The sequence below is a fragment of the Geotrypetes seraphini genome, chromosome 3 (assembly GCF_902459505.1).
Source record: "Geotrypetes seraphini chromosome 3, aGeoSer1.1, whole genome shotgun sequence".
Lineage (NCBI taxonomy): Eukaryota > Metazoa > Chordata > Amphibia > Gymnophiona > Dermophiidae > Geotrypetes > Geotrypetes seraphini.
This window is the reverse complement of record NC_047086.1, coordinates 18,264,624-18,292,333: the sequence shown is the minus strand read 5'-3', so window position 1 is coordinate 18,292,333 and position 27,710 is coordinate 18,264,624. Positions and strand designations below refer to the sequence as shown.

Here is a 27,710-nt window from a genome sequence, read left to right as displayed (position 1 = left end):
GCACTAACCCACTGGTAACTATGATTTGGGTTATTCTTTCCAATGTATATCACTTTGCATTTGTCCACATTAAATTTTATCTAATACTTGGATGTCCAATCTTCCAATTTCCTAAGGTCTGTCTGCAATTTTTCACAATCCGCAATCATTTTAACATCTTTGAACAGTTTAGTGTCATCTGCAAATTTAATCACCTCACTCATAGTTCCAATTTCCAGATCATATATAAATAAATTGATTAGCTCTGGTCCCAGTACAGATCCCTGTGGCACTCCACTGTTTACTCTCCTCCATTGAGAAAAATAACCATTTAACCCTACCCTCTGTTTTCTATCTGATAACCAATTCCTAATCCACAAATGAACTTTGCCATCTATCCCATGACTCTTTCATTTTCTCAGGAGCCTCTCATGAGGAACTTTGTCAAAAGCTTTCCGAAAATCTAGATACACTGCGTCAACCGGCTCACCTTTATCCACATGTTTATTCACTCCTTCAAAGAAGTGAAGCAAATTGGTGAGGCAAGATCTCCCTCGGTTGAACCCATGCTGACTCTATCTCATTAAATCATGTTTGTATACATAGAAACATAGAAAGATGACGGCAGATAAGGGCCATAGCCCATCAAGTCTGCCCACACTATTTACCTACCCTCTTAAGTCTTCTGACCCCTTAAGTATAATTGTAATTATACTGTCACTCTACTGACCCGCTCATTCAAGTCCTAGTGACCCTATCCCTTGGCATGACCCCGTAGGGATCCCACATGGGTATCCCATTTGTTCTTGAAGTCTGGGACGCTGCGTGCCTCGACCACCTGCACTGGAAGCTTGTTCCAATGCTCGATCACTCTCTCCGTGAAGAAGTACTTCCTGGCGTCTCCACGAAACTTCCCTCCCCTGAGTCTGAGCGGATGTCCTCTTGTGGTCGAGGGTCCCCTGAGAAGAAAGATATCCTCTTCCACAATTTTATTTTTTCATAATTGTTTCCACCATTTTGCCATATTGCTCTTATCTATTGTCTAAAAACTATGTATGTACCTCTATAACCCGTTCTGAGCTTTCGGGTAGGACAGGCTAGAAAATCAATTTAATAAATATTTGTGCACTGAAAGGGTGGTAGATGTGTGGAATAGTCTCCCGGTAGAGGTGGTGGAGACAGAGGCTGTGTTTGAATTCATGAAGGCGTGGGATAGGCATGTGGGATCTCTTAGGGAAAGGAAGAGATAATGGTTAGTGCGGATGGGCAGACTGGATGGGCCATTTGGCCTTTATCTGCCATCATGTTTCTATGTTTCGATGAGTCACACAGCTTGGTAGCATAAATCGCCTGAAGAATACGGTTGTCATCTTAGAAGACATCAGATGTTTGCGCCAACAGCTAGAAATACTTTACTTTGTACTCTGATAAGACAGACTCTCTGGCATCACAAACCTCATGGCAGTGCTAAAGTGATTCCTGCAGAAAATTAGTTTCTTATTCTTGAGCAATGAAGTGAAGGAGATGAAGGAAACAGATATTCTTCTATTCTGTGTTTTTTTTTTATTTTTATTTTTTTTGGAAATTTGCTGTAATGAAAGAAAAGCAAAGTTTTGCAGCTTTGTACACTATTTTGCTGTATTGCTGGATATATGTTTGATACTCTGAACAGTATAAAATGATGATCACAGTTTTGCTAGTGGGGCTTATTTTGAGAGCTGGTGGCCTCTCTCTTTTCCCTGTTTCTCCTTGTTCTGACTAAAGTCTCATTTATTTATTTATTTATTCAATTTTATATACTGTTCTCCCAGGGGAGCTTGGATTGGTACACACTTCTCCCTCCGTATTCGCGGTTTCGATTATTCACGTTTTTTAGCTTGCTGGCTCCGCCCCCCAAATGACATCAGCTTGCATAGAGAACTCGCTGATTCCAAGCGTTTACAGAGAAAATCGCCGATTCTCGGCACTTTCTTCACCGTGTTTTGCCTCTCCTTAAGAAACAGGCCAGGTCTCCCACCATGTTATTCGCGGTTTCACCATATTCACGATGGTTTTCAATAGAAAACAGCAAATAACATATAAAAAAGTTATTTGCGGTTTTGTTAATCCCCTATCACAGGGGATACAGAGGGAGAAGTGTACATGAATTTAGGTCCTCAAGCATTTTTCCCTGTCTGTCCCAATGGGCTCACAATCTCTCTAATGTACCTGGGGCAACGGGGGGAATTAAGTGATTTGCCCAGGGTCACAGGGAGCAGTGTGGATTTGAACCCACAACCTCAGGGTGCTGAAGCTGTAGCTTTAACCACTGCACCACACATTCCCTCTCAAGTAGTTATGAGATTAAAGCAACTGAAGAAGGCAGGGCGACGACCTCGGTTAATTCTGTACGAATCCACAGCCAAATTTGCCATTTTTTACATGAAGGTACTCTGGTAAGGCTTCCGAAATTTGCCAGAGCCTAAGTCCCATGATTAGTCACAAAAACACAACTTGGCGCTGTGACATTTTGAAAGAGCGATCTCGCTGGTGCCCTTAGGTCTGCCAGGACGTAATCATGTTTCAGCAGTCTCAGAAGGAAAGCAGTTTGAGCTTTTGGCTTGAGGATACAAGCGCGAGGGTTCTGCGTCCACACTTAGAATTCAGACGGCAGCCTTCTATTTACAGTACAAGAGCTATAAAGAAAATTTACTACGCCAGGTACTCTATGAATGCTCTGAGGCAAACGAACAATATAGGAAACAGCACGATCCGAGCCTGACTTTCAATTTAACATCATTTCTCTTAATTCAGTTAACCTGCAAGGCTCTGGAATTTTTTGTGTTATCGCTTGAACATTTTTTTCTCTCTCCATTAGAAAGATGTACATTGATTTTATTTGAGCGTTTTCTCAATATACTACAGAACTAGGAAGCAAAGCATGCAGTGCACAATGATTTTTTTTCTGATTTTTTTTCATGTATGGTTCTTTGTACTATGTCACGTGCGAAAAGATTTGAGAAACAAAGAGGACTGGAAGGAGCCATTTTCCAGATTGGGTCGGTCTGTTGATACTAGCATATCAAAGCTTAAGCAAAAATATTGGCTGTTACTGACACTACGGTTCGAATAATTCTTGATGTGTCACTGTTTTTATGACTAAACTAATGCTAGTAAAGCCTCCTTCCCTCACATGTCCCCTATTTTCAGCCCCAGCCCCATTCTCCCATTTTTTTCATGAGGAAGGAGCAAAACCAGTTCAAAACTGTTCCACCCACTCCACCCAGTGTTTAACTTCAAGGAAAAGCGCTGCGCCGCGCTGTGGCTGGCCTCGGCGTCTTCTGTCCACTGCGGCCAGCCCTAGCGGAAACAGGGAGTTGTCAGAGGGCGGGCCACAGTGGAGAGAAGACGGCAAGGCCAGCGGCGGCACGGCGCAGTGCTTTTTTTTAAGTTAAACGCGGCGGGCGGGTAAGCAGGCGAAGGGGAGAAGTAGATGCTGGCAGGGGCGCCTGTGCCCCCCTCCCCCCCCCGTTACGACGCCTATGGAGGTTTCTCTGGCGGTGAGTGAGGGCGGGAGGGGGGAGTCGCCGGCGTGTTTCCTGCCTCCGTGTTTGAAAATAGAATTCGACACGGAGGGACACAGCACACTGTCAGGAAACACGCCGTCCTAAGTGTGCACGCGCGCTTAGGATTTTATTATAGAGGATTCTATATAGAGAATATAATGGAATTATGAGGGGCCGCTGAAAAATTCTCAGCCCATCCAACAAAGCTGGCGCAGTCTCCATTGTGGGCTATTGCACTTAGTCCACTTTTTTTTTTTTTATGCGTCAGTAAAATACAAAACAAAAAAAGTGGAAAGTCACTGGACTAAGTATATAGCCCTCGATGGAGACTGCCCCAACTTTGTTGGCTGGGCTGAGATCTTTTCAGCGGCCCCTTGAATATAGGGTTGCTGGATTTTCAAATTGGAAAATTTAAAATTTAAAAGCAAATGATAAAGGGTAAAAAAACAAAACAAAACATCATAGAACTTTGTAAGGGGGGGAGGTTACATGACTTAAGACTGACATCACAGGGGAGGAAGTTACAAGAGGTGGCAAAAAAATACCTCGAGATTTTTTAAAAAAGACTGAAGGAGAGGGGTGGATAGGACATTAGGGTTAGTTCACCTCTAGTGTGTTCATCCTAACTTAATCTATACAGAGGATCTAGTTTAATATACAGTATCAGGCAGGGGGATTACGTGAAGGGATAAGTTTTTATTGCTTTCCTAACGTTCAAGAGCCCTTCAAGGGATCTGATCTGCGGGGGTAGTTGATTCCAGTGGTATGGCATAGAATGGGAGTATTTGAAGACACGTTTCCTCCTGGGAGCAGAGTGGCCTGTTTGGTACATATGGAGGAAGCTTAGTTGATTAGTAGCTGGGCGTCATTTTGTGCAAGCACTTGTACACTAATATCAAGCCTTTAAAGACATGGCGTTTCGCTATGGGTAACCAATGGGCTGATGATAACGCTTGAGAGAAAGGGTCATGGGCATGTAGGTTCTTTAGAAGTCTGATTGATGTGTTTTGTACTCGTTGAAGACGGTGCATGTTTTTCACGGTCATACTGATGAACAGTGCATCGCAGTAATCTAGGCGAGAGAGGACGAAGGCATAGAGAAGTTGGGTAAAAGCCACAATGATGTCCATTCATAGTGTTGGACCTTGCAGATTGTAAAATAGATATTCATTCTGAAAATTGCCAGCATGTAGACATCCATTCCTCTTCTATTTTAGAACTGGCTGTACGTCACTAGATCTTGTTCTAAGATATTAGCACCACCAATGATGTACCGACCTGGATATCCTTATTCTGAGTTGGATGTCCTTTCGAAAATGCCATTTCACGTGAATTAAGGAACTCTGCATCATTTATTTATTTGACTATTTAAATCACACCAGCTATTTTGTGCAGAACTCTTGAGTATGTTCACGATGTCGGATAATATATCAATAATACATATTAGAGTTCGAAAGTCCAAATCTTTTCTTTAAGAACAGAAGTAGAGAATAGCTAAAATGTGCAAACAAAAATAAATTCATGCATAAATGAGTAAATATGTCAATTAAACAATGCAAAGATTCCTCATAATTTCATGCTGCCAATATGCAAAAATCCAGGCTTTATTGATCTATAGTTCGACGCTGCCCTTGTTTTAGACATTCAAGATAATAAAATAATGAGTGGAGTGGAAAGGGTAGATGTGACGAAGCTAGTGTGATTTACCGTAAATAGTCAAATAAATATATGAAGCAGAGTTCCTTAATTCACGTGAAATGGACCATTTTTTCATTGGATAACGGACAGGACAGGATTAATTTGTCAAGGGCTCCTAGGCACACAAGTACACTGGGGCCCCCTGCCCCACCCCACCATGCGCCCAGGCAGAAACAGGAAGCTGCGTCAGAGGGATGCTTTGGGCAAGCAGCATCGCTTGCACAATTACAGTTCCCGTTGCCTTTCTTACCCACATTACTTGCTTGTCTTACTTTCCGTTGATCGGGGGGGAGGGGGGGGGAGGGGGAGGGAAGCCGCTTGCCGATCGATGCTGGAGGGGCCCATCGTCGTTTGGAAAAAAACAATGTTGATGACCTCCTTCATCGGGCCCCCCTGACCATTTCGGGCCCTAGTTGGCCTATTGGTTAATCCTGCCCTGATAACGGATTGTTCCCTGATGACTTCGGTCAAATCTTGATTACCCCTATCCTTAAGGATCAGAAGGTATCATCAGCTATTAAAATCCAATTATAGACCTATTGCAAGCATACCTCTGTTTACCAAAATAGTGAAGGTTTGGTCAACTTAGAATTAGTTAGCTACCGTATTTTCACGCAAATAACGCGCACCCGTATAAAACGCGCACACGGGTATAGCGCGCAAAAATCACGATGATATGTACAAAAACTTTGGTATACCGCGCTCACGGGTATACCGCGCATGCTGCCCGACGCTCCTTTCGCCCGCCCTGACTTTCCGTGCGCTGTCCCGACTCTCCGTTCACCCCCCCTGACTTCCGTGCACTGTCCCCCCTTGAAGGTCTGTCCCCATCCTGAAAGCCTGATGCCCCCCCCCGACGTCCGATACATCCCTCCCCCCCGAAGGACCGCCGACTCCCCAACAATATCGGGCCAGGAGGGAGCCCAAATCCTCCTGGCCACGGCGACCCCCTAACCCCACCCCGCACTACATTACGGGCAGGAGGGATCCCAGGCCCTCCTGCCCTCGACGCAAACCCCCCTCCCCCCAACGACCGCCCCCCCCCAAGAACCTCCGACCGCCCCCCAGCCGACCCGCGACCCCCCTGGCGACCCCCACGACCCCCCCCCCCCCCTACCTTTGGTAGTTGGGCCAGAAGGGAGCCCAAACCCTCCTGGCCACGGCGACCCCCTAACCCCACCCCGCACTACATTACGGGCAGGAGGGATCCCAGGCCCTCCTGCCCTCGACGCAAACCCCCCTCCCCCCAACGACCGCCCCCCCCCAAGAACCTCCGACCGCCCCCCAGCCGACCCGCGACCCCCCTGGCGACCCCCACGACCCCCCCACCCCCCTACCTTTGGTAGTTGGGCCAGAAGGGAGCCCAAACCCTCCTGGCCACAGCGACCCCCTAACCCCACCCCGCACTACATTACGGGCAGGAGGGATCCCAGGCCCTCCTGCCCTCGACGCAAACCCCCCTCCCCCCCAACGCCCGCCCCCCCCAAGAACCTCCGACCGCCCCCCCAGCCGACCCGCGCCCCCCCTGGCGACCCCCACGACCCCCCCCCCCCCTTCCCCGTACCTTTGGTAGTTGGCCGGACAGACGGGAGCCAAACCCGCCTGTCCGGCAGGCAGCCAACGAAGGAATGAGGCCGGATTGGCCCATCCATCCTAAAGCTCCGCCTACTGGTGGGGCCTAAGGCGCGTGGGCCAATCAGAATAGGCCCTGGAGCCTTAGGTCCCACCTGGGGGCGCGGCCTGAGGCACATGGTCGGGTTGGGCCCATGTGCCTCAGGCCGCGCCCCCAGGTGGGACCTAAGGCTCCAGGGCCTATTCTAATTGGCCCACGCGCCTTAGGCCCCACCAGTAGGCGGAGCTTTAGGATGGATGGGCCAATCCGGCCTCATTCCTTCGTTGGCTGCCTGCCGGACAGGCGGGTTTGGCTCCCGTCTGTCCGGCCAACTACCAAAGGTACGGGGAAGGGGGGTGGGGGGGTCGTGGGGGTCGCCAGGGGGGTCGCGGGTCGGCTGGGGGGGCGGTCGGAGGTTCTTGGGGGGGGGCGGTCGTTGGAGGGAGGGGGGTTTGCGTCGAGGGCAGGAGGGCCTGGGATCCCTCCTGCCCGTAATGTAGTGCGGGGTGGGGTTAGGGGGTCGCCGTGGCCAGGAGGGTTTGGGCTCCCTTCTGGCCCGATATTGTCGGGAAGTCGGCGGTCCTTCGGGGTGGGGGTGCGAGTGGTCCTGCCGGGGGGGGGGGGATGTATCGGACGTCGGGGAGTCGGCCGGGCAAGAGGGCTTGGGCTCCCTCTTGCTCCGATGGTGGATGCGGGTGCGGGTGGGAGCGCGTGCGAGCGGTCGTTCGGGGTGGGGGTGCGAGCGGTCTGGCCAGGAGGGTTTGGGCTCCCTTCTGGCCCGATATTGTCGGGAAGTCGGCGGTCCTTCGGGGTGGGGGTGCGAGTGGTCCTGCCGGGGGGGGGATGTATCGGACATCGGGGAGTCGGCCGGGCAAGAGGGCTTGGGCTCCCTCTTGCTCCGATCGTGGATGCGGGTGCGGGTGGGAGCGCGTGCGAGCGGTCTTTCGGGGTGGGGGTGCGAGCGGTCCTGCTGGGGGGGTGAATCGGGCGTCGGGCGGGGTGGGAACTATGTTTTAAAACTTTTGTATACCGCGCTCACGCATATAACGCGCGAGGGGTATGCGCGGTAGGTAAAAACGCGTATAACGCGCGCGTTATATGCGTGAAAATACGGTATTTGGAAAAATTCAATATCCTTCATGAATATCAGACAGGATTTAGTATTGAAACTTTTCTAGCCTCTATGATTGACCACCTCCATTATCTATTCAGCAAAGGCACAAAGATCTTAGTAGTGCCTTTGACTTAGTAGATCATGAGATCCTGTTAAGATGTTTAGATTCAATAGGGCTTTCAGGAAGGGTTTGAGGTTGGTTTCAGGATTTTCTGAAAAAAAGATCCTACCAAGTGGTTAGTGATGGCAATTATTCGCATTCCTTGAGCAACCAATATGGTGTGCCCCAAGGTTCTCCTTTGTTGCCTATCTTGTTTTAACATCTACATTTCTTCACTTGGACATTTATTACAGAGTTTAAACTTGAAATTTTATATTTATGCTGACGACATCACTATCTTAATTCCTTTAAATAAATTTACTACTGAAGTTATAAACCAGATATCGTCCATAACGATTCAAATTGAACAATGGACTATTAATTTCAAGCTGAAACTCAATACTGAAAAAACTTCATTTTTCTTGGCAAGTCCAAATGCTAAAATAACAGATACGTCATTGCATCTCAATGGACATGACTACCCAATAACCGCTTCCATTAAAATTCTGAGAGTTATGTTGGATCGTCACCTAACTTTGGTTGATCACACTAATTTAGTAGTAAAAAGAAAAAAAAAAAGTTTTTTTCGCAATGTGGAAATTATGGACCATAAAAAACTATTTCAACCCAGTAGCATTTAGACTATTGGTACAATCATTAATCTTATCCACTTTGGATTATTGTATTATCTACATAGGATCTCCTAAGAAAATTTTGAAAAGATTGAGGATAATCCAGATCACGGCTGTTTGGATGATTTTCAGTTTAAAAAAGAGTGAACATGTCAGTCCGTACTATCGTCTATTGCATTGGTTGCCATTGGAGGCAAGAGTTCTTTTTAAATTCTCCTTTATCTGCTTTAAGCTGATATCGGGACTGTTTCCCATTTACCTTTCCCCTCATTTTGAGTTATATAGGCCACTAGCTGATGACCCGGCGTTGCACGGGTATTTAATTATAGCAATAACACAGTAAATGGATTCAAATAAAGATACTTTATAGTGGTGAATGAAATTATATTTTTACAGCTTTATAAAAAGTACAATAATCAAATTATAATGCGAAATATTTGACAAAATGAATACAATACAACAAACACAAAACTTGATTATAAACAACATTTTTAGTTTCACCTCCAGGAGCAAGAACATATAAATTCTTGGGTGAAGAGACCCCCAGAACATATCACCCCAGTTAGTGAGGGATCTGCATACCAAGTTTCGTTCAAATCGGTCGAGCCGTTTTTGAATTACTGTGAGAATGGCAGCTTTTTACTTTTTTTCCATTGACATGAATGGGTGAAATCTGATTTTCTGTTTGTAGCTCTGCCCACGTGTGCAGGTGGGCCGCGAGACCCCCAGAACATATCATCCCAGGTAGTGAGGGATCTGTATACCAAGTTTCGTTCAAATCGGTCAAGCCGTTTGTGAATTACTGTGAGAATGGCAGCTTTTTACATTTTTTCCATTGACATGAATGGGTGAAATCTGATTTTCTGTTTGTAGCTCTGCCCACGTGTGCAGGTGGGCCGCGAGACCCCCAGAAAATATCACCCCAGGTAGTGAGGGATCTGCATACCAAGTTTCGTTCAAATCGGTCAAGCCGTTTTTGCGTGATCACGGCACATACACACATACATACACACAAACATACACACATACATACCTCCGATTTTATATATATACCGTAGATTGAGGGAAACTAGAAGTTCTCACTTATTTGCCTATCCTAAGATAAATGGCTGTCGATATGAGATTTTATGGGATAGATCCATGGAGGGGCAAAATCAAAGCAAATGTCTAAGTACCCTTTTGGCCTAGCCCTAAACGCTGAAAGTAGAAGTAGGGAAAATGCCCATTCTCAAAAAAAAAAACGTCCAAAATGAGGGGTTTTTATGGAGAATGGCCTGCCTCTACGTTTAAACGCCCAGACCACCACTACGTTTACATTTACAACACATAATCAACCGAAACAAAGCCTAAGTCCCAAACGTCTATAACAAGAGGTCCTTCACCTAAAAGCTGGATTCTGTAACTGGTGTCTGTCAAAAAGAACACTGGTTACAGAATCCACCCCCCCCAAGCAACAATCGCGGCAGGGGTTAGGCTTCCTCCGGCCCGGATCGTGTCGGATGGGGGGGAAGGACCTTCGGGCAGGAGGGATTGAGCTCCCTCCTGCCCAAATCGTGTGGAGGGTGGGTGGTAGGGGGCTGCTGTGGGCAGGAGGGGTTGGGCTCCATCCTGCCCAATCCGATGGGGGGGGGGGTGGGGGCTGCATCGGGGCTGGAGGAGTTGGGCTCCCTACTGCCCGATCTGATTGGGGGCTGGCTATCTCTCCTGCCGTGATAGCAATCCGAAGTTCCACGGTTGGCGGCACTTCAGGGTATTGTTATCGTGGCAGGGGGGAGGAGCCATCTTTTTCTGCCGTCTTTTTCTATGTTTCTATTAAGAAGAAATGGGATCGTCACGTGGGATCTCTACACAGAGTTAAATAGGGGAGGGTCATTAGGGTGGGCAGACTAGATGGGCCACGGCCCTTATCTGACGTCTTTTTCTATGTTTCATCTCTCCTGCCACGATTGTTGTGGTGGGGGGTAGGCAGGTTGCTGGGGCCGCTGAGCTGATCACGGCAGCCGCGATCAGTTCAGCGGCCCCTTTTTCAGCACTTATACCTTTTTTGACTTGGTCTAAGTCAAAACGTATAAGTGCGAACTAGACAACCTGCCTAAACGTTTGGCCCACCTCCCGCCCTTTCTCCTCCTCTAAAAACGCTTCTTTTCGCTCTATGCGTTTAGAGGCAGGGGAATGGCCTAAGCTGGTTTTAGATACATCTAAAACCAGCTTTGGTTATGGGTACTTGGACGATCAGGCTTTTTGATCGTCCAAGTACCCATTTAGGCCACTTTGTAGACCTTTTTTTTTTATTATGAGCCCCCTAATCTATTGATTTCCCACTTTTTTCGTTCCACATTTTCCCAACAGAATGAAAAAAAAAAAAAAGTGGAAAATTATTGGACTAATAATAATAATAATATTAATAATAATTTTATTTTTTATATACCGCCATACCCGGCGAGTTCTAAGTATATAGCGCTCGATGGAGACTGCCCAATCGTTGTTGGTTGGGCTGAGAACTTTACAGCGGCCCCCTCGTATACTATGGGCTCCTTTTATGAAGCCGCGTTAGCGGCTTTAGCGCGCGCGACTTGTAATCCCGCGCTAACCCCCGCACTGGCCGAAAAACTACCGCCCGCTCACGAGGAGGTGGTAGCGGCCAGCACGGCCGGCGGTTTAGCGCATGCTATTACGCGGGTTAAACCGCTAACGCGCCTTCGTAAAAGGAGCCCTATGTTTGAAGAAGAACGCGACTAACAGCGATCCTACTTTATCCGGCATATCATTAACAACAACCACCTCCCCCCACCCCACCCCCAACCTGAGAAGGAACATGGACCTTTACTTCAATAAATGGAACGGTTCAGGGAAGATTTCAGAATCTGAGCCATGAAATGGAAATGCAAATAGAATCCAGGCAGAAGAAAATCAAAGGTGCACTCAGGGATAAACTAAGAGCAGGCTTCTCAAGAAAAGAAATAAGAGCAAAATAGACCAGAACTCATGGAAACGGAATTTAAATGGCAAAATCATATTAAAAAAAACCCCCAAAACAGTAGAGGAAATGCAGTGAGCACGAGGTACCACAGATTCATAGACTGGAAATCCAGCAAATAAGAATGCAAGCAGATTCTGAGAATTTCCTTTCCTTTTGATTTGCTGGCTCTTTCTTTCTCTCTGTCTACTGATACTACTAGAGAATGACATGGGGACAAATTTGTCCCTGCAGGAATTCAATTATTCCGTCCCATCCCCACCAGTTTTGACACTGTCTCTGTTACATTCCTGGAAACTCTGCCTCAACCGCACCAGCCTCGAACACTTATGATTTTAAAGGATTCGAGGCTTGTGCAGATGAGGACGGAGCTTAGGCATTGGTGGAATGAGGCATTATGACATCACAATCTGAGCTCTAGAATGTTGCTACTTATGATTTTAAAGGGTTCGAGGCTTGTGCAGATGAGGACGGAGCTTAGGCATTGGTGGAATGAGGCATTATGACATCACAATCTGAGCTCTAGAATGTTGCTACTTATGATTTTAAAGGGTTCGAGGCTTGTGCAGATGAGGACGGAGCTTAGGCATTGGTGGAATGAGGCATTATGACATCACAATCTGAGCTCTAGAATGTTGCTACTTATGATTTTAAAGGGTTCGAGGCTTGTGCAGATGAGGACGGAGCTTAGGCATTGGTGGAATGAGGCATTATGACATCACAATCTGAGCTCTAGAATGTTGCTACTTATGATTTTAAAGGGTTTGAGGCTTGTGCAGATGAGGACGGAGCTTAGGCATTGGTGGAATGAGGCATTATGACATCACAATCTGAGCTCTAGAATGTTGCTACTTATGATTTTAAAGGGTTTGAGGCTTGTGCGGATGAGGACGGAGCTTAGGCATTGGTGGAATGAGGCATTATGACATCACAATCTGAGCTCTAGAATGTTGCCACTTAGGATTTTAAAGGTTTGAGGTTTGTTTTTAGACTATTTTTTGATTATTTTTAATTATTTTTAAATTTTTGTATGGTATCTTAGCAAATGTGTGCAGACAAGTTAGTAAGGGGGGACTTTTCTTGAAGCAGCCTAACAGCAAAACATGTCGATGTGACAGATCCCTTTCCCGATGTGATAAGAAAAGTGAAACGAACAATGAAAATATTTAAGATAAGTTTTTAAGTATTAATATTAACTTATTGTTATTAAGATTAAGTATTTTAAAACTAATGAACAATACAAAAATTTAAAAATAATCAAAAAATAGTCTAAAAACAAGAAAATTATTGAGAGGGCTAGTGAAGAAGCCATAGCCATCAAGTAATATTGGGTAACCACGAACTATGTGGTGACCAAATGGCATGTCTGAAGCCCTGAAAGAGGTTTTTTGAAATAAGGTGGTGGACATTGATCTGAGTATGGTTGACGTATGAGCTATCAATGCCATATACATGACTGAGACATTTACGTATTAACAGAATACCACAGTCACATATGACAAGAATAGTGTTAGGGGAGTGCAACTAGGGCAACTGCTCCCTGGTCAGAGAAAGCCCTAAGCCAGCTGGAAGCTAAAGAAGCACTGCCTGGGCTTTGCAGTCCCCAGTTATGTCTTAACACCAGCTGTAGCAGGATACATATTTCAAATCTGATATATTCTAATCACAAAATAGAAAATCATTTTTTTTCTACATTTTGTTATCTGGTCATTTTATTCCTCATATCACATTGGTCTCAGGCTCTGGTTTCTGTTTCTATCTGTCTACTCTTAACTCAATTGCCAGGGTCTCCTGACCATTTGACATGTCTACTTTCTCCATACTCACCATCCATCTTTCATCTCTGTGTATGTTTTTCCCCCATGTTCAGCAAGCATCTCCCTTCTCTGTCTCCTACACTTCCCTTTCTAGTATTTCCCCGGTGCCCATCTCCTTGCCTTCATCAGCTCATCATTCTATGATCCCCTCCTCCTGTTACAGTATCACCTTTCTATATTCCTATGCCTCTGTCCAGCATCTTCCTTCTGCATTCTTATTCTCCCCCATGTCTAGCCACCTTCTCTCTATGTCCATATACCACCCCCATGCAGCATTCCCCTATTTGTCCCTGTTCCTATGCTCCCATCTATGCTCATCATCTCCCCTCTTTTTGTATATCTCCCTGTGTCCAGCTTCTTCCCTCTCTTACTCCCTTACACCAATGTGCCTCTCACAATCTCTCTTTCCTCCCTCCTTCCGCTATGTTCAATATTTCACTCACTCTTCCTTTATCCCCTTGGTTCAGCTTTGCTCTTTCCTTCTTTCTCTTCCTCCTGCAGGTCCTGCACCTCTCTCCCTTCCCTCTAGCCCTCTTCCTATGGGTCTAGCACCTCTATTCTTCCAGGTGTGGGTCTGGCACCTCTCCCTTCCCTCCACCTCCACTCCACCCACCACAAGGACCCAGCAACTGTTTCCCTTCCCCCCCAATCCCTAGATTAGATCGAGCAACTATCTCCCTTCCCTTAAGCTTCAGCCGGTCCATGTCTAGCAGCCCAAGCAACTCCCTCCCCCCCTTTGTGAGTGCAGCAGCAGCTCCCGCCCCCTAGCAAGTCCAGCAGTACCCCTCCCTCCCTATCACTGGTGCAATAGCCCCCCACCCTCCCACCCTCCTGATGGTAATCCCCCCCCCAAAAAAACCAACCATACCTGCAAGTGCGACTCCTGGGTTGGCCCCTTTGCACCTCCCAGGGCGAGTATACCAGCTTGTTGGAAGGGAAGCTTCCTGCACGTGTGATGCAGGGCTGCTTGGTCCGGAACCTTCTTGCCGCCGAGTCCCTCCTTCCAATGTTTGTAGATTTCTACAATGCTTTGATTCGTGCCCTGAAAGGCAGTATACCAAATGTGGAATAAGTGTAAACATATCTAGAGAGGGCTGCTATATATATATATTATTAATACTATACAGGTCCTGGACCTGATGGGCCGCCGCATGATCGGACTGCTGGGCATGATGGACCTCAGGTCTGACCCAACAGAGGCACGGCTTATGTTCAATTTTCTATACTGTTCTCCCCAGGAGGCTCAGAACGGTTTACATGAATTTATTCAGGTACTCAAGCATTTTTCCCTGTCTGCCCCGGTGGGCTCACAATCTATCTAATGTGCCTGGGGCAATGGAGGGATTAAGTAACTTGCCCAGGGTCACAAGGAGCAGTGTGGGTTTGAACCCACAACCTCAGAGTGCTGAGGCTGTAGCTTTAACCACTGCACCACACACTCCCCCAACTAAGCCATTTGTCAAAGCCATTATCCTGGTAAATAGTTTTAAATATTGGGCCTAAGGCAGGGGTGTCAAAGTCCCTTCTCGAGGGCCGCAATCCAGTTGGGTTTTCAGGATTTCACCAATGAATATGTATGAGATCTATCAGCATACAATGAAAGCAGTGCATGCACATAGATCTCATACATATTCATTGGGGAAACCTGAAAACCCGACTGGATTGCGGCCCTCGAGGAGGGACTTTGACATCCCTGGCCTAAGGTGTTTAGAAGGAATGACCATTTAGAACTGTATGTTGCCACAGTTGATAAACTGGTTTACAGCTTTTTTTTTTTTTTTTTTTAAATATATACCACTATATCATGACGACATAGGAAGGCAGTGCGCAAGCAGAATAAAACGCAAAGGAAACATTTTGTTAGGAAAAGAGAAAACCATCAGGTACTTACTCTTAATCATTCCGGCAACAAACTTATACACCTGACAGATTGAGCAAGCTGATCTCCAGTCTCGCTGGTACTTCACAGGTTATCATTAAAGGGAAGCTGAAATAAATAAGTTTCGAAGGCTGACTTAAATTTAGGGAATGATATTTTGAGGTGTAAGGATGCAGCCAGCAAATTGTATTTCTATACTATTGCCTCCTGAGGTCTCTGATCTCTGTATTTCCTCTGAATATCTACTTATTGTATTTCGCTGAATGTCCAGCACTCTTGATTGTAAACCGCCTAGAAGTTGCAAGACTGTGGCAGTATAGAAGAATAAAGTTATTATTATTATTATTCCGCACAGAGAGAGCAGTGTCTTGTAATACTGAGTCTAGCCATGTACTGTATAGGTTTTTTTAAAATGTATTTATTGGGATTTATTAGATGCCTTTTCATGAAGAGATTCACCCAAACTGGTTTACAATACATCGAAGAGTAATCAGGTTCTCTTAAGTGTTCTCCCTATCTGTCCTGGCAGGCTTACAATCTAACTGGGGTATCTGAGGCGATGGAGGGTAAGTTGACTTTTCCAGAGTCACAGGGAGCAGGCTGGGATTGAACTCACAACTTTATGGTGCTAAGGCAGCCGCTCTAAGTACTAGGCCACTCCTCCTCTTCACTATGCCACGCCCCCCCTCATGTTATGTGTAGCTGTCGATCATTAAGAGACCAGAGCAATCTAGGAGGGTCATAAGAGTGACTGATGAAGATAGGTATGTTGGAATTCCTGTATTTAAACCCTGTGGGTCAAGATAAGGATTTCATATTAGACATGGTAGGATACTGAGATCCTGGGATTTTGAATGAAAAGAGGGGTTTTGTGATCTGGCTTTCATGTATGGGCAGGAATTCTCAAAGTTGTATTTTGTACTAATTGTATGCAACATAAAAGAATTTGAGGTTGTAGTTAGGAGCCATCGACTCGTGCTCAAGTCCTAACGACTTGATGAATTGCGGATCTAAAGAGAAACCTGTTTTGTGTTAGTCCGGAAAGTTCCTCTAGGGTCATCCCCATGGTTGTTTTCAACGTGTCCAGCCATCTGATTGCAGGTTGCCCTCTTTGCCTGGTTCCTTTGATCTTCCTAAACATGTCGTCCTTCTCCAGTGATCTCTCTCTTCTGATGGTGTGACCAAAATAAGACAGTTGTAACTTCATCATTTGGGGTTTGAGTGACGTAGCCGGTTTGAACTCTTCCAGAATCGATTTGTTAGTTTTTCTGGAAGTCCATGGCACACCTAAAATACTTCTCCAGCACCAAAGCTCAAATGAGTCAATCTTCTTTCTGTCTTGTTTTCATACTGTTCAGCTTTCACATCCGTAACCAACCACTGTGAAAATGAGTGCATGGACAAGTCTGATTTTCACTTGGAGTATTACGTCCTTGCCTTTGAATAATTTGTCAAGAGCCTTCATCTAAGAGTGACCAAGTGCTAGTTTGCGGAGTATTTCCTTCCTGCTAGTTGCTTCTTTGTTTATAAAAGAGCCAAGGAGTTTGAAATTCTTTACAACTTCTATTCTATCGCCTTCAAGCTCAAAATCTTCCACCATTATCCATGTTCGTGATCTGCATCTTGTTTACGTTCAGTTCTAATCCCATGTTATGGCTTTTCTCAGTAGATACAGCATGTCTTCTTTGCTGCTGGTAATGAGTATTGTACCATGGCTATAGTTCGGCTGAAGACTACCCTCCTTGCATGGCTGTTTTGAGAATTCGGATTTCAAACAAATAGGATTTAGCCATATTCTTGTTTTAAGTCCACAATCTTTCTGTTGAATCCTCATCACTGGGGCCCCTGAAGAAGATGGTTTGTTGAAACGTGGACCGTGTTGGGTCTACAACTTTTAAAGCAAATGTGGATTCTTTCATTGTAATACAGCAATAAATCTACAAAACTAAATGGTTAATTAAATAGTTAAATATAAACAACAAAACAATTAAACAATATAAACAATGATTCTTTCATTGTGACATATTTTGATTGATTAAATAAAATCCTGCATCACGGACATGATCTCCGCAGTTTTCTCCTTTGTTCTTTGAGCGTTGCATCATCTGCATAGCACAGGTTGTTCATATTTTGGCCACCAACTTTGAAACTGATTCTCTCTCTCTCTCTTCTTCCAAATGTGCCTTTCTGAAGATGGTTTCACCATACAGGTTGAACAGGTAAGATGACAAGATGCATCGTTGCCTGACGCCATATTTTGTTGGAAACCAATCAGTGTTGCTGTATTCAGTTCTCACTGCAGCTTCTTGATTTTCATGTAGGCTTCTATCAGCTGAGTTATGTATTGGGCTTTCCCATTTGCAGTAGAGTTCTCTATAATTTATTGTGATCCACACTGTCAAAAACTTTGCTGCAGTCGATGAAGCAAAGATATAAACTAAACTAAACTAAACTAAACCTTAGGTTTATATACCGCACCATCTCCAAGGTTGTGGAGCTCGGCACGGTTTACAGGAATTGTAATGAGAAAGGAACTCCAAGGAAAGGGCTAGATGAAGATCAGAGGAAGGAAGGAAGTTAGAGGGCTAGGATGTCAAATGAGGAGGGAAGTGTTAGATTTTTGAGAATAACCAGGTTTTCAGATGTTTACGGAAGGGTTGGAGAGCACTCAGGTTCCGAAGGGATTATAGGGGATTTTGGTATTCTTTGCTCTTTGCTCTTCTCCAATATCCATCTAACATTGGCAATAATGTCTCTTGTTCCTTGACCTTTTCGTAAACCAACCTGAACTTTGGGTTGTTCTGGCTCAACGTATGATTGGAGCCTTCGTTGTATTATTTTCAGCAATATTTTGCTGACATGTGGAATTAATGCAATTCTTCTGTAGTTGTTACAGTCCTTGGCATCACCTTTCTTTGGTATAGGTATGAACAGAATTAACTGAGCGCAATCTTTGAGATGGTGTATATAAGGAAATGCGATCGATCAAGTATTTTGGTGCCATCCCATGGATTAAAAGATATGTTTGTATCTTATCCTGGATTCTATTTTAAATTGAGAATAGGAGTTTTCTATCATCTTCATTTATATCTATGTCAACTAGTTTAGAAGTGCCAATGGAGGGACTGAATTTCAGTTCGCAACAACACAAGAAGTAAAAAAGAAAAATTATTATGTTAAATCTACATGTATATTAGATTCCTGCCCCATTTATCTACTCCAAAACTCCCCGTCCTTTATAAAAGTGGTAACAAAATGGTTAAATGAAGAATTACAGTTTGGCAGATTTAATGCATTAGAAGGAGGCATTATATTGACTCCGTTAGCTAAAAATCGAAAAGTAAATGTTTAGGATGTCACCAACTGTGGCCTCCATTCCCCTTGGATTACCGTAAAGCTGACAGATTACTTGGAATAATTTGAATTACTACATCCAATTCTATTGCGATATAGACCGGTTTTAGAATGGAGACTTTGTTATGTGTATCGGTTGCTTGAGCAAAGCCACTTCTTAGTCGAGGTCAAAATTCCTTATCGGTATAATTTGACTTGTTGAGCACATTTGATTTAGTCGATCACGGGTTACCCAGTCTTGTAAGATACATTTAAGTATCTCAGGTCAGTTTTGAACTGGATAGGTTTTCTGGTTCATGGTTCATATAGGGTAAAAAAAAAGAACGTTTTTTTAAAATCATCGGTTTGGAAAATTGATTGCGGTGTTCCTCAGGGATCACCTCTCTCACCTATACTATTTAACAAAATAATGTAATCTTCAGGTAGAGAATTGGGAAATTGTAAAGTGAATAGTTATATACTATATGCCAATGATATTAGTATCGTACATAATAATGATGTAATGTAATGTAATGTAATTTATTTCTTATATACCGCTAAACTCCGTTAGGATTCTAAGCGGTTTACAGAAAAATAGACAATAGGGTGCATTAAAATTATAAGTAAAATAGGTACTTAGAATGATGATGATTTAAATAACCTAAAATTATGCCTTGGCGCAGTTGAACATTGGGTGCTTTCCAAAAAGTTGAAAACCAAAAAAAACAACATTTTCATGGATAGGATCATAAAATTAAAAGTGACCCATTATCATCTTTGGGAAATAACAGCTATGATTTCGATCTTCATGCAAATGTTAGCAGGAAATTTGAGAAGCTGAGTTCATTACCGTCAAGACGTATGCAAAACTTAACCCATTTGGAGTTAGTGCTCCCAAATGCATCATTATGTTAGATAAGGCTATTTACAGATTTCCAGGATCCTTCCATGGATTATCCTCAGGTTCCCAGGGGACCGTGAAGCTATTTAGCACTCACAAGTAGCAATTATGATGAAATTTACAAGGCTAACTATTCTATCTGACAGCTTGAACGGTTTATAAAACAGTCAGGAATACAGATCTTTGCACGTGCGTTTCCTTTGTAGGGCAAACTGAAGCCAAAGGGCTGCCGTCCAATTATGCTTTCAACCTGCGGTTCTGTTAAATTGGTATGTAACCTCTATGCGGCCAACATTCGAAAGGCTTATTGCACGGGGCACTTGTTCTTTCCGATAACCAGAAGGAGCGACCCTTGGCCTTATCTTCAATAGAAGCTTAATCCTTCAGGCATTTAGGAAGAAAGGACTGTCTGAATGAATCCCTTATCAGCCTTCCCTGACTGTTTTTCATGACCGATCACTAAGCATATCAACGTTGACAAGTGTTGAGTTGCTTAGTGATCGGGAACCTGAGGATAATCCATGTAAGGATACTGGAAATCTGTAAATAGCTTTATATAAAATAATGATGCATGTGGGAGCACTAACTCCAAATGAGTTAAGTTTTGCATACGTCTCGACGGCAATGATCTCAGCCTTTCAAATTTCCTGCGAACACTTGCATTGTGTCAAAGAGATCTTCATTTTAGAGTTCGTAGAATGTTGATATGTGCAGGTAACTTTAAAAAAGTGTGATTTTTTTAGATGGTTGCAGCTGAAGCATGCCATTCAGGCGGGGTTCCCTGACTGGAAAAACCTTAGTAATCAATATAGTTTGGAGTTCTTATGTTTCCAGGTGGACTTCTTGGGTCACCAGGCCGCCCAGTGGTATAAATTGTTAACTGGGATTGGTTAAAAAGAAACCAAACACTGGTCTGAGAGACATTTGGAGCATTGAGATTAAGCATCAAATTTCTGCATCTCAATGGCCACAAATTTGGATTTGGAGGATGAGATGTACAGTGTCGGCATCTATGAGACAAACATGTTTTTTTCTGTTACATAGAGCATTATGGATCCCTGTTCGGTTACAAAAATTGGATAGCTCTAAGTCTAATAAATGTTGGCACTGTCATCTCCAAGCAGGGACTTTGGATCATTTATTATTCTATTGTCCATTTATTATGACTTTTTGGAAATCAATTTGGGACCAAATTAATTGTTTATTAGACAATCCAGTGGCATTATCATATGATACTGTGCTGTTTGGTATGGCAATGAGAGCAAAAAGTCAGATTTCTACAAATAATAACACATTATTACTTATAATGACTGGGGTTGCCATTCAACAAATTACGTACAATTGGAAGAACTGGAGTAGACTAAATTATAATTTTTGGTGGAATTCTCTGTCATATATATAAAATGGAAAGATTTATTGCAATATAGCGAGGATGTTTTATGAAATTTTAAGATGTGTGGGAGCCATTAACAAAATATTGTACTGATTAGATGACATTTTTTCCCTTAAATTTACAAGTTCAATAGTGGGGGGAGGGTGGTAATTTTATTGGTACATATTGTATAAGGTATTGATTATATGATAGGAAGGGTGGGAGATAAAAGCATTTCATTTGTACCATTGATGATTAAGAACATAAGAACATAAGAAGTTGCCTCCGCTGAGGCAGACCATAGGTCCATCCTGCTCAGCGGTCCGCTCCCGCGGCGGCCCATCAAGCCCAGTAGTGGTCTATATCTATCTATACCCCTCAATCCCTTTTTCTTCTAGAAATCTATCCAAACCTTCCTTGAAACTATTTAATGTGTTCCTGTCTACCACAGCCTCCGGAAGCGCGTTCCATGTATCCACCACCCTCTGAGTGAAAAAGAACTTCCTAGCGTTTGTTCTAAACCTGTCCCCTTTCAATTTCGCCGAGTGCCCCCTTGTACTTGTGTTGCCCCATAATTTGAAAAATCTGTCCCTGTCTACTTTTTCTATGCCCTTCAGGATCTTGAAGGTTTCTATCATGTGTCCTCTAAGTCTCCGCTTTTCCAGAGAGAAAAGTCCCAACTGCTTCAATCTGTCAGTATATGGGAGATTTTCCATTCCCTTTATCAGTTTAGTTGCTCTTCTCTGTACTCCCTCAAGTACCGCCATGTCCTTCTTGAGGTACGGCGACCAGTACTGGATACAGTACTCCAAGTGCGGCCGCACCATTGCACGATACAGCGGCATGATGACTTCCCTCGTCCTGGTCGTGATACCCTTCTTAATGATACCCAACATTCTGTTTGCTTTCCTTGAGGCCGTGGCGCACTGCGCCGATGCTTTCATTGTTGCGTCTACCATCACTCCCAGGTCTCTCTCCAGGTTACTGACCCCTAGTGGTGTTCCCCCCATTTTGTAAGTGAACATTGGGTTCTTTTTCCCCACGTGCATGACCTTGCATTTCCCTATGTTGAAGCTCATTTGCCATTTTTCGGCCCACTTTTCCAGCTTCGTTAGATCCTTTTGGAGATCTTCGCAGTCTTCCCTCGTTTGAGCCCTGCTGTATAGTTTGGTGTCATCTGCGAATTTAATGACCTCACACTTGGTTCCCGCTTCTAGATATATTTAATGTTAATTTTGTTTGGATTTATTATCACACGTATTGTAAGTTTGAAAATGAATAAAGAATTAAAAAAAAAAAGTGTGATTGGAAGTTGCTTTTTATCAAGCCTTTGGCTCCCAGTACAATGGAAAATGTTTCTGTTTCTGCCACATTTCCTTGCTTTCTGATGGAATCTACTGTATTTGAGGACCTTCTGTCTGTCTACATGGTCCACAGAATAATCCCTTGGTCCTGTTATTTCTGTGGTACACCGACAAATGAGCGCAGGACTATTGTGCTCCGGCAAAAGTGCCCCGACAATTGCATGCAGGGACAAGTGCGTGCAGGACGACTCCTCAGGCACCTCCCAAGGGACGGGGCCTGAGGAGTGTCAGCAAATCAGGGTCTTCATGTTAGGATAAGGGACAGGGACTGAGGAGTGTCAGCAAATCAGGGTCCTCGTGTTAGGATAAGGGACAGGGACTGAGGAGTGTCAGCAAATAAGGGCCTTAGGGTAAGGTTTGTATCATGATTAGGGTTCCCATAGTCATGATATAAACCTTACCCTAACACTACATAGCAAGTGAATTTTTAAACTGTAGTGTGTTTGTGTATGTGTGTGTGGTGGTGGTGGTGGTGGTGGTGGTGGGGGGGGGTTCGCCCCTCTGCAATTGTCCTGCGCACATATGTCTCCTGCTGTTAACACTGTACTCTCTCTCGGCACGACCCTCATTGTAAACCGCTTCGAACTTAGGGTATAGCGGTATATAAGAAATAAAATTATTATTAATTTTATTTGTCCCTGCACGCAATTGTCGGGGCACTTTTGTCCTGCGCTCATTTGACGGGTCACCTTATCAATGCCATATTTTCCTTCTACTGTTCACAGATTGCACACTTACAGTCTTTAAGGGCTAAATTGTGTCTCTTGGGGGTACAATACTGAAGTCTTAAATGTTGACAAGTGTTTAGGGCTCCCAAGAGACACAATTTAACTCTTAAAGACTGTAAGTGTGCAATCTGTGAACAGCAGTAGAAGGAAAATATGGAAAGAAAGGAAAAATACTATTACTTCTACCTGATTTTATTTTTTCTCCTTATTCCATAGTCTAACACATCATACAGGCATTACCTACATGATACATCATTATTATGCCCAAACACGCTCTTCAGCACATTTTCACCCCTTCGCCTGCATATAGAGATGTTGAAATCCTTCTGGATGGGGTTTTCTTCCTTCACAAAATGTATGTTCAGAGTATCTTTGGAAAAAGGCAAGCACGGTGCATAGAAAATACAAATAATTCATAAGCGTTTCAACGTTCCCGGCTGAATATTGACCCCTATGAATATAACTCCTGCATTAAGATGCAAATATTTTCACAAGATCTGCACCTATCTTATTTGCTTAAACCTCTTTGCAAATATAACCCTGTTACATTACAATTCTATAGTGTATCACATTCAGTATTCATTACTATATTTCATCAGCCCCAGAATCATTTGATGTCCAGGTCAGGACATACTCAGTTGCCCCCTGTATTGTACAAAAGGCACTGTTAAAACTGAAACCTTTTGTAAACTACGTAAAAGACAACAGCCAGAGCCATTTGATTGCTCTTTGGACATAAGAGTGGGCAGACTTGATGGGCCGTGGCCCTTTTCTGCCGTCATTTTCTTTGTTTCTATGTTCTAAAGACGCTTATCCTTGTAACATATTCTATTAAAGCACTATAATATAGAATACTATAATATAGAGCTTTTATAGAACTGACCCCAAAATGCAGGGTAGATGCAGGGTATGTGTTCTCCTTTTACGAGATATCTTCAAGAAGCTTCCACAATTTTTTTTTTTTTTTTAAGACTATTTATTAAACATCTCATAAGCAAATTACATCACTTTTCCATATAATCACCCTGTTTTGCGACTGACGAGTCACATGGCATTCCACAACACACCCTCTTACCACTTCTACCCCAACAATTTTCCACGAAAATATGAAACTTTTGAAGAACCCTCGTACCACACAATCTTTGCACTTAAGTTTGGCAGTTGTGGTGCAGTAAATGCAAAAACCTGCCACATTTTAGGTAACAGGCTCCAAAGTGCGTTATTTTCCTTTTAAGAAATGAATGGAGAAAGGCTTATCTGGAAAGGGTGGTCAGTTTTGAGCAGATGACCAGGACGTAACAGGAAAGTTCCAGACGTCATCATCACATGTCATGACAGACTGTGCATACGAGAGGCTACTGAAAAGTTCTCAGCCCAACTAAGAAGAGAATGATGTGGAGCCATGAAACCTACCAGTTATTCCACACTTTTCTTGATACTTTTTGTTTCAATGATATGAAATGAAACAAAAAGTGTCAAGAAAAATGTGGAATGACTTGTAACAGCGGGATCTGGTCAGTCTCTGTTGCTACCCATCACCACCCCTTTTTCCCATAGCCCACCCCTAAATAAAACCCAACACACTTTATTATGGTATATAGCCGCAGCTCTTTATTAAATCCACCATAACAATAAATTAACAAGAATAACTTAACCTCATAAACATATTGACCCTCTATTGACAAACAACATCAGCAAGCTCCTCCCGAGCTACCCTATGTAACCATTAACCTTTGCCCCCGACCCCACCACTAACATCAAGCATCTGAGGGGTGACATGACCTCATGCCCCTTTAACCCGGGTCACCTGACTCCAAGGCACGGCTCCCAGCCGGCCCCCCGCTCATCGCCGGATGAGCCCCAGCACCCAGTAGCTCGGGAGACCCGCCTCCCTGAGCTACCAAGGCCACCACCGAGGGAGGGTGGGAGGGAGAAAAACCGCCCTGGAGGACCTGAAACAACTGAGTCCTCCAGGGTCCCGATTTATTCATTCCCTCTGCCCGCCCCTCTACCTTGACTTCACCCTATCCTAGCCCTGTCTTTAGGCGGTAACCCCTCCCCTATTCCTTCTGATAAGTTTCCTTAGCTAACGGTCCTCTCCCCCCCCCCCCAACTTGCCTTGCGGGCAACACGAGGCCTCCCAGCCCCGTGTTACCATACGCCTGTCGAGACAAGCTCTAGGGCTCCTTCTAAGTTTCATGGCTCCACACCATTCTCTTCTTGGTTGGGCTGACAACTTTACAGCAGTTCCTCCTACTGTGATGTCATAATGCCTCATTCCACCAATGCCTAAGAGCCAACCTCATTGGTGATGTCACAATGGCTTGGTTTCCCTATACTTGTGCCAATTTACAAGATGCATTTGCCTCACTGAAGTGAAAAGTGTCAAGAAAAGTGTGAAATAACTTGTAAGTTTCCTGACTCCACATCTTCTTGGTTGGTCTGAGAACTTTACAGTAGAGAATGACACGGTGGGTAACCTGCCAAAACAGTGATGGGGGGGGGGGAAGTGTTCACCGCACGCCCTGTGGAGTGGTGAATTGCCTTGTCCCCGCAGTTAAGGGAGGGAAGGCATGCGGTCACCAATCGTTGCTTGGTCCCCTCCCTCTGGCAAAATCTATCTCCCTCCCCCTTACCTTTGCGGCACTTTAGAAAAGACACTGATGTCGGCGAAGCCTGCCCATGCCGCCCTGCAATCGCGTGTGTGTGGGCGGAAGCTTCTCCTCTGACACATCCGGAATGAGCTGGATGGTGGTGAGGGGTCAAGTATCCTCTTTTTTGACTAAGCCAGAGAAGGGCAGTTTGTTCCAGGCATAAGGTGCAGCAAAATTCCTCTATGTAATAGGAGAGGAAAGGGTGAGGTTCACAGGCCGAGAGGCTCTGCCAAAGAATTTCCTATTAAGAAAAAAATAGGATTATTTTTCTTAGTTTCACAGTGCTTCTGTGCCTAGGCCGCAAAAGAGTTTGGGTGATGTTAGTCCATAGGAATTCCCTCCACGTCAGCTCGGGCTCAGGCCCCTTCAAAAACTGCAGCACCAGATTCAGGGCTGGTGGGGACGCTCAGGCCTTGCCAGCCAAAGATGGCTCATGGCCCTGGATGCCGCCTGTGCTGCCGGAACAACAGGAAGCCAGTGGAGGTGCTCCAGCTCAGGTCATGCATTTGAACTGAGCATGTGCGGAAGTGCTGGCATCAAAGATTTGGGGAAAGGGGACCTGAGAGGAAGTGTTTTGCCCCGTGTCCATCCCCGGGCCCTCTCCCCACAACAAAACCTCCCCCACAAAACGTTCTGGCTATGGTCCTGCCCAATTACTTTGTTTGGCTCTCATTTCGCCAAGTCTGACCTTGGCACTGGGGCTTAGTCCTTCAGGGCTCACGGCTCAGCACAGAATCCCGACATGTGAAGTGATAAAACTTGAGCCTAAGAGCCATAACCACAGGGGCAAACTTGTGAAAAGACCCTGTTAACCTATGGATGCATTACTTCCCTTCCCGTGCTTCATATTTCACAGCTCATCTGTGTTACGTTTGACCCTTGGGAAATCAAAAACGTTGGGTCGTAACCTCTCTTTTATTACGGTGCTTTCCAGTATTGCTTTTCTTTTTTTTTTTTCTGGACGTAGCAGGGCTCAGTTGATAGTAATGCAAAAGGAAGGAAGGTCTAGAAGTTACGCTACTTATTACTGGTACCTAAGGGTCTTGGTTTTACTAGTCGCTGAAATAGAAATAAAACACTCGTGGCCTGGTATTCTGCCAGACATTCAGGTTGGTGCAACCAAACCTTGATATGCTCAGAATCATGGGGGTGGTAACTGGGGAGACCCCAACATTGCCACCTCACCGCCCAATCGTCGCATATGAAACGATGAACAAGTTTATAGTGTAATTTTATTAAAAAAAAAGATGCCAAAACGGCTCAAGGTCTTAAATGATGTACGTCATGTCGTTTAAAAGAACTTATCTCGTTAGCTTGCAGGTTCCGACGTGCCATGTTTCGTTCCTGCCTCAGGGAACCAACAAAAAAGTATAAAGAGTTTTCATATGATGGGCGTCATAGATTCTAAAAAATGCAAAAATGAAACGAATTAATGCTTTATTCATACTAATGTTAAAACATGTCTGATGTATCTTATAAAACACTAGTCTTTAAGCCCGTTACATTAACGGGTGCTAGAATATATGTCTGTCTGTCTTCAGCACACACCTCCCCCCAAATGTCTCTCCATGGCCCTCTTCTGTCTTCCCCCCCCCCCCAGAGCAAAGCTGTCTGTCCACAGCACACCTCCCCCCAAAGCAGCCCCCTTTCCCTATCTCTCCATGGCCCCTTCTGTCTCCCCCAGCACACCCCTCCCCCCAAAGCAGCCCCCTTTCCCTCTCCCGCTGACTCTCTCTCTGGCCCCCTTTCTCTGTCTGTCTTTCTGTCCCTCTCCCTGCCCCTGTGTCTTTCTTTCTTTCTGTCATTTTTCCCCAGTTCCCTGTGCAGCAGCATTTCCATCCCACTTCCCTATGCAGCAGCAACAGCATTCCCCTCCTATCCCCCCCCTTTCCTGTGCAGAAGCAGTAGCAGCATTTCCCTCCCCCCTTTCCCTTCTCTTACCTTCTCTTCCCTGCTCCATTCGGCCCCTCCCCTTTTTTTACTGCCGTTGTCGATCGGACCTGCT

At 44.6% G+C, this 27,710-nt stretch overlaps 1 protein-coding gene and 1 long non-coding RNA gene across 2 annotated transcripts in view; one reads left to right on the top strand and one right to left on the bottom strand.

The window, feature by feature from the left end:
* The window catches only part of GRIK2 (glutamate ionotropic receptor kainate type subunit 2), a 1,206,237-nt gene that overhangs the window by 128,362 nt on the left and 1,050,165 nt on the right, over positions 1 to 27,710 (top strand). The window lies entirely within an intron of this gene.
* LOC117357053 lies at positions 14,349 to 26,998 on the bottom strand. Its single transcript, XR_004538759.1, has 3 exons — positions 25,688 to 26,998; positions 15,366 to 15,461; positions 14,349 to 14,516 (listed from the first exon to the last, which is right to left on the bottom strand). It is a non-coding gene; the product is annotated as an uncharacterized LOC117357053 (long non-coding RNA).